The following is a 6,794-nucleotide window of genomic DNA, read 5'->3' as shown; positions in this document are numbered from 1 at the left end:
ATTCGAACAGCTATAGATAAGGTTATTAATGAATAACATAAAGTTGGTACTTATAAGTATGGAAGTAAGGGGTATAAGTTAAATGTTAGAAATCAAGAAAAAAGACTACTTTATTTTGTCTCTGCATATAAGGCAGGATTCATGAAGGCTTGCACGGAGTGTAAGAGACGTGCAACACTCCATGCAAGCCTCGCGATCCAGGAACAGCCCTAAACTCCGAGACCAGCTAAAATGTCTCTTACACGGACTGGGCGTGGACATGCTAAATACCTCACTTGCAGCCGAAAGGTATGCAAATGAGGTATATTAGCGATCCACGAAGCAGAAACCAGTCCGTGTAAGAGACGTTTTAGCTGCAGAAATGTACTCAGTTGACAACTGAGTATGTTTCTGCAAATTCCACAACGGAGTCATGTCAGCTCCAAAAAAAGGGTGCATATGACTCAGGCAGCATGCCAATGGTCAAATATGTGGCCATTGGCAAGATAACCCGATGCAAAAATATTAAAAATATATTTTTTTTTTTCGGCGATTGCCGATGTGTAAACCCAGCGCAGCCCCGCGCAAACGGGCTGCGCTGTATAAAACCATAAAAAAGAAGGTTATAAACCCACAAATGTGGGTTTCATGCAATACATGGAATGACAATGCAGGGACCAGCAGACCAAAAACAACATGGCCACCGTGTAGTGGTTGCTAATGGGGGAAGCTGAGTCTAAGACATGTAACTAAGCATTAGTAGGCAATCTTATGTAAATGAGGGTTAAGTTACTGAATCTCACAGTCACATAGCAAATGAGCACAGTCTGAGTAGTGTAAGAGATACATAAGGGGGAGGAATAGAGTAGGAGATAGGTGACATCACGGGGGGAATGGTAGAAAGAAATGCAGTTCATTGGAGGTCAGTGTAACATGACAGATGACAGACACAGATCATGGAAAGAGGTGTGCCACTAGATAAGTCATGGAAAGTCAAGAAATGGAAGGTGTACACTATTACTTACACCAAAGTTTCTTGCTGGGTGTGCATGTGCATGTGTGTGCACCATGAAGCGCGAGTAGGGCAGTGTGTGCGTGTGTAAGGCAGACTGAGCATGTGGGAGCATGTTGGGAGAAGTTTAACACTGTTTGCGCTGGTGTGCACACGTGTAGGGCAGGCTGAGTATGTTGGAGGCTGTTGGCAGATGTGTAACAGTGTTTGCGTGGGTGTGCACGCATTTTAACTCAAATAAGTAGATTCTGAACCATGTCAGCACGTCTGCGCGCGTGTAAGCCACTGTGAGCGTGTTTCTGATGGTATGCACGTTGCTCTCCCATGAGGAAACAGAGAGGAAAAAGGAAGCAACAGAATTAATAGGAAGCTAGCAGGGATAACTGCTGAAGCTAGCAGGTGAAAACAATTAGAAGCAGGCAATTACACAGGCAGAATAGTATCCCAGCCCAGCACTTAAACCTCTGCAAACAGTAGTGCAGGATGTTTCTCTGAAGAGACACTGCAAGACAGCAGTAAGCTAATAGAAGTGAAAACTGAAAAAGCTTCACTCAGAGCAGAAATGTTAGGGGCTGCCATAGCTGTCATAATGAGACATAGGCGACTTGCCGAGGGTGGTGACAATGCAGATGGTGCCAGACAACCCACAGTGAGGAGACGGAGAAGAGTGTACAGGCCCAGGGTCACCTACCACAGGTTACATGAGCTGGAGATAGTAGAGCGCTATAGAGTGGACAGAGAGCTCCTGCAGCAAATTGTTGAGCTCTGCAGGCCACGACTCACACACAGAACCAACAGAGGGGAACCCATCCCAGTGGAAACCAAGGTATGTGTTGGCCTAAGAATACTAGCAACAGGTACCTTCCAGAGACCAACTGGCGATATGATGGGGATATCACAGGCATCAGCCTCCAGGTTACTGCACCAGTTCCTGGATGCCATGTCAGCACATGTCGGTGATCATGTATATTTCCCCAATGCCCATGAGGTATTGGCCAGCAATATGCGTCTCTTCCAGCAAATAGCGGAATACCCTGAGGTAGTGGGTGCAATAGACTGCACGCACATATGCATCAAAGCACCAGCCGGTGAGCAGGGTAGGGCCTACATTAACCGCAAGGGCTTCCCCTCCATCAACTGCCAGGTCGTGTGTGATGCCCAGGGCATAATAATGAATGCGTGTGCTGGCTGCAATGAGAGTTACCACGATTCCCACATCTGGCATTTGACGCAGCTGTACCAGACATTTGCCAATGGGGACACCGCACACGGACACCTAGTGGGGGATGCAGGTTATGCACTGGAGCCGTGGCTGATGACACCCATCAGAAATGCACACACACCTGAACAGGAATGCCATAATGAGGCACACGCACAAATACGTAATGTAATAGAGCATGTGTTTGGGCTGCTGAAGTCACGGTTCCGGTGTCTGGACACATCTGGTGGAGCCTTGCAGTACACACCAACTACATGTACCCAAATTGTCATGGTATGTGCTATGCTACATAATATGATCTTGCGAAAACAGCTGCAGCAGGACCAGCATAGGGCCGGGCCAAACAGCCCCCCACCATTGCCAAGGCCATCACAGGCAGAGCGTGACTCAGAGGAGGAACAACCTGAGCCTGCCCCAGTAGGCAGAAGGATGCGTGCCCAGTATGCCCTGGCCTTGGCAAAGAGGCAACGCATAGCACATACACTGGCTCAGTAGGAACCCTGGGAATGATACCCCCTCTGACTCACTCAAATAATAACATGGATGCCTAAAATGACATGACCTGCTCACAAACATGTACAGGGAAGTGTGATATGCGCATCCGATAGAGGCAGCCCTGCAGCACCACCTGAGGCATGAATGCCATGTGTTAAGTAATGTAACACCATGTACTATATGCACACCTGAGCACCCTGACTAACATCCACCCTCACTAAGCATGAAGCCACAAAATGACAATGGGATGATCAAGTGCAATAACTGGCTGAAGTAATACAATTAGTCAAAGGAGAGCCAATGTGTTTCAGGCTGGGAAGACATGTGGAGCATGATATGATGCACCACCTGCTAGGGATGGTGTGCACCTATCATGCCAGGCCCCATGGATACTGGCAAAGGCTGTCAGTAACCACAGCATGCCCTGAATAGGTAAGTCTCAAAACACAAACCCACCTTCATAGGTTCCACAAGGTATAGGAACCTAGATGTAATGCTACCCAATGCCAGATGTCTAAACAGCAATATATGTGCAGTGTAAACGCACACAGTATGAAGAATGTAGATACCAGTCCTGTAATAGAGAACTGGGTCAAGGCTAACATCAGCACCCTAACACTACCAGGTCACACCTCATACTGTGCTGTACAGCCGCAAAACATGGAACAAGCTACAAAAGGAGGGTGACTAGCAATAAATGTCAAGGATAACTACACCCCCATGTTGGTACCACAACAAGAAGCAGCATGGATTAGCCATGGTCAAATACCAATGGCTAAAACCACCTCCCAGTATATAGCCTGCTGCAGACTACTGTCCTAATACCAGGAACTGCACCTGGCCTATGTCGGAATACATGAATATATCAAGCCTCCCAAACTACATTATATTGCTTGACTGAAAATACCCAGACATACACCGGGAGCATTATACTAGCACCAACACAGTAGGAGAAAAGTTCCCAGAATCCATAAGCCAAAATGCCCAGGAACAATGTACCACTCCCACAAGAGGGGTAAGCATACTGGATGTGATAATCAGCAACATGTGTACTGGATGGCAAGATGAGAAGTGTACCCCTCACCGGTAAGACCAGACCATAGAGTAATCACACTGGATATACACATCCTGACCCCAGTCCCTGGCCAGAATACCACAGTGAAAAACATGTGTAAAGCATAGGTTGCAGCCCTCCAAACTGATGTTTAATCCAGGAAAGGCCCTGTGCAAGTGCAGAATATGGGACACACCACAGAACATGTTATGCAGGCATTCCATGAACACAGCCAGGAATGCTTGGAGTATGCAATCACAAATAACAACAACACACAATGCCATACACGCAGGCATCTGGCATGCTGGACTCCAGCCCTTACGAAACCATGCAAGAGAATGAGGAAGCTACCACATGATAGAGCAAACATAAAAAGGGAAGTAATCACTGACCAGTAGTATGGCAATAACATATGTCCACACATACAATCCACCAAGTCCAGCCACAACAAGTAGAATCTGTGAATCCAGAGGTAATGTGACACCAGTCCCAAGTACACAGACAACCACAACACCCCCCAATAAATACAAATATATGTGATAGATGCAACCATGTATCCAAACCAGAGGTTGAGCTCCACCAACTCAGTACTGTCAAAACTAGTCAGGAGGAGAAGGTAACCACATACACCACAAACCCAGTCCCACATAGACCTACCACAACTGTAAACCAAACACATAAACACAAACAAATATTCCCGGAGGCCTTAATTACAAACACACCACACCAACAGAAGCCTCCAAAGCAGATCACAAGCAACCACAACCTTCAAACATAGCATATGCAACGAATAGTATGCAAAGCTGGTGTGCCAAACAGTCACAGGCCAGAAGGAGAAACAATTTATTTATTTATTTATTTTACATTTGTTGACCGGGCTAGTCTAACTGGATACATGTCCATTTTCAGTAGAGGCCCGGGGAGAAAAGCTCCAAGCATAAGAATAACAATATAACAAAAGCAAATAAGTAAAATAGAGTAATAAAGCAACAGTAATAATATAAATCAACAACAAGCAACAACATGCCTGATACAGTTGTAATAGGTGTCTGTATAGGCAGACACACTGCTGTCCCACTCACCAGACTGAACAAGGGAAAGGGTAGAGTAAGCTGCCTGTAGGCTGCCACAAAATGCCACATGACACAAGTACGCAGGTCACCCCAAAGCAAGCAGAAATATGATGCACTCAATGTCCATGCTGGTGTGAATTACCTGAGATGTACCTCCCTGGTCAACATTAAAAGAGACATGGATGGTCCCTCTGAGTATATACCCCAGGCCAGTATGACACTGGCTGTGTACAGCATCCAACCCTCACCAAGAATGATGCCACAGTACAAACACAGAATGCTCATGTTTAATAGCTGGCACAGTTACAGCTGTCAGTCCAAGAGGGTCTAATGTCTGTCTGCTTGAGATGTCAAGCATGACAAGCCATGCTGCTGTTCCAGGGATGGCTTGCACCTGTTACCCGTGTGCGTCTGGATACTGGATATGGCCTTTGCCGCCTCCATAGAGCTGTATGTAGGCAAGGCCAAAAAGACTACCCACCACCCTAGAAAACATAAGTGGTAGGAAACATAAGGGTAATGCTGACCAATGCCAGATTTGTAAACTGCAATATGCATGTCCCTGAGGCACTTCCCATTATGGATAACATCGATGTCTGTGCAGTGACAGAAGCCTGCTGCAAGCCTAGTGATAGCACACCAGCACTACTAGGTTATACCACATATCATGTGTTATGGCCCCAACACCTGTACCAAAACATCAAAGGAGGGGGAGTATCCATATGCAGCACAGACACCCATATGGCCAGGTAAATGACAATGCACAAAGCAGCGGAGACCACCCATGTGCACCTAACTGTAGTCAAAACTGCTGTACAGTCTGTAGCATGCGACAGACCACACTCTCACACATAAGAACTCCACCCAGACATCCTCAAGACACTGGACAGTATGAATGTCCCACCAAATACCAGACAAGGTACACACAAATTACCACATAGGTGGCAAACCATTATGTATGCAAGGAGTAATCAGGGACCTAGGGACACAGGTCGACAGTAATCTGTCATGTGAAGATTGTCGATATTGGACACTGTATCATGAAAGGATTCACATCTACATCAACAGAGGTCACTGTGCTGCTGTACTGTTCCCTTATCAGACCCGTAATCTAGTACAATGACTCATATGGGATGTACCGTATGTGACACCTGCAGCATTTCGGAAGACCTCATAGTTACCCCACCAACAGGATAAAGGGTGTGAAATATATGTCATATGCTGCCTGGCTGTATACACCCCAGCTGAATGCAGTCACAGACTGCCTACACAGAGGCATTGTATGTCTGTTGTACAAGGCCATGTCCAACACAGGAGTAATGGACATGCTCCACCACAGGAAATCAAAGCCATTGGAGCTGTGAGAGTGACAGATGTCAGCCTCAACACATAATGAAATAAGATGTGATGGAGGGACAAATACATAACCCAGAGGCTCTCCACACCCAGAAACAGGATCCCAATCCATGTTAGGCAGAGCCCCTCACTGACACCCCTCAACAGGAATATTGCCAAGTGGATGGATGATCGTACATGTATACTGGGGGTCCTCACTGTGCCACGACCAGACAGAGGCACAGTCAAGAAATTCATAAATGGCCATAATAGAACATAGCAAGGGGTGGCGAAAGACACACACACTCTGGCTAGGCTTACTAATGGCCTAGGGTGTATAGCCTAATATGAACCCATGAACCTATGAAGATACAAAACGTACAGGACACTAAGGATAATCACAATGCTTACCCAACTGATGGTAGGAACCATGTTGGGCATCCACAGATATGCTCCGAATCACACAGATATTACAAACAACATACCAAACACACACACATATTGCTAACATACAACCTGTCAGGTGCAGTGCAAACACCCCCCCCCCAGAGTGCAAAATACCTATCCCAGCAGACTGATGGTCCCCTGACATTGCAGATGCTGAGGTAACAGCCATCATCTGCAAAG

Source organism: Protopterus annectens, chromosome 1.part2, assembly GCF_019279795.1.
Source record: "Protopterus annectens isolate FY-2018-M chromosome 1.part2, PAN1.0, whole genome shotgun sequence".
Lineage (NCBI taxonomy): Eukaryota > Metazoa > Chordata > Ceratodontiformes > Protopteridae > Protopterus > Protopterus annectens.
The sequence above is the reverse complement of the archived record's forward strand: the minus strand, read 5'-3'. Positions refer to the sequence as shown.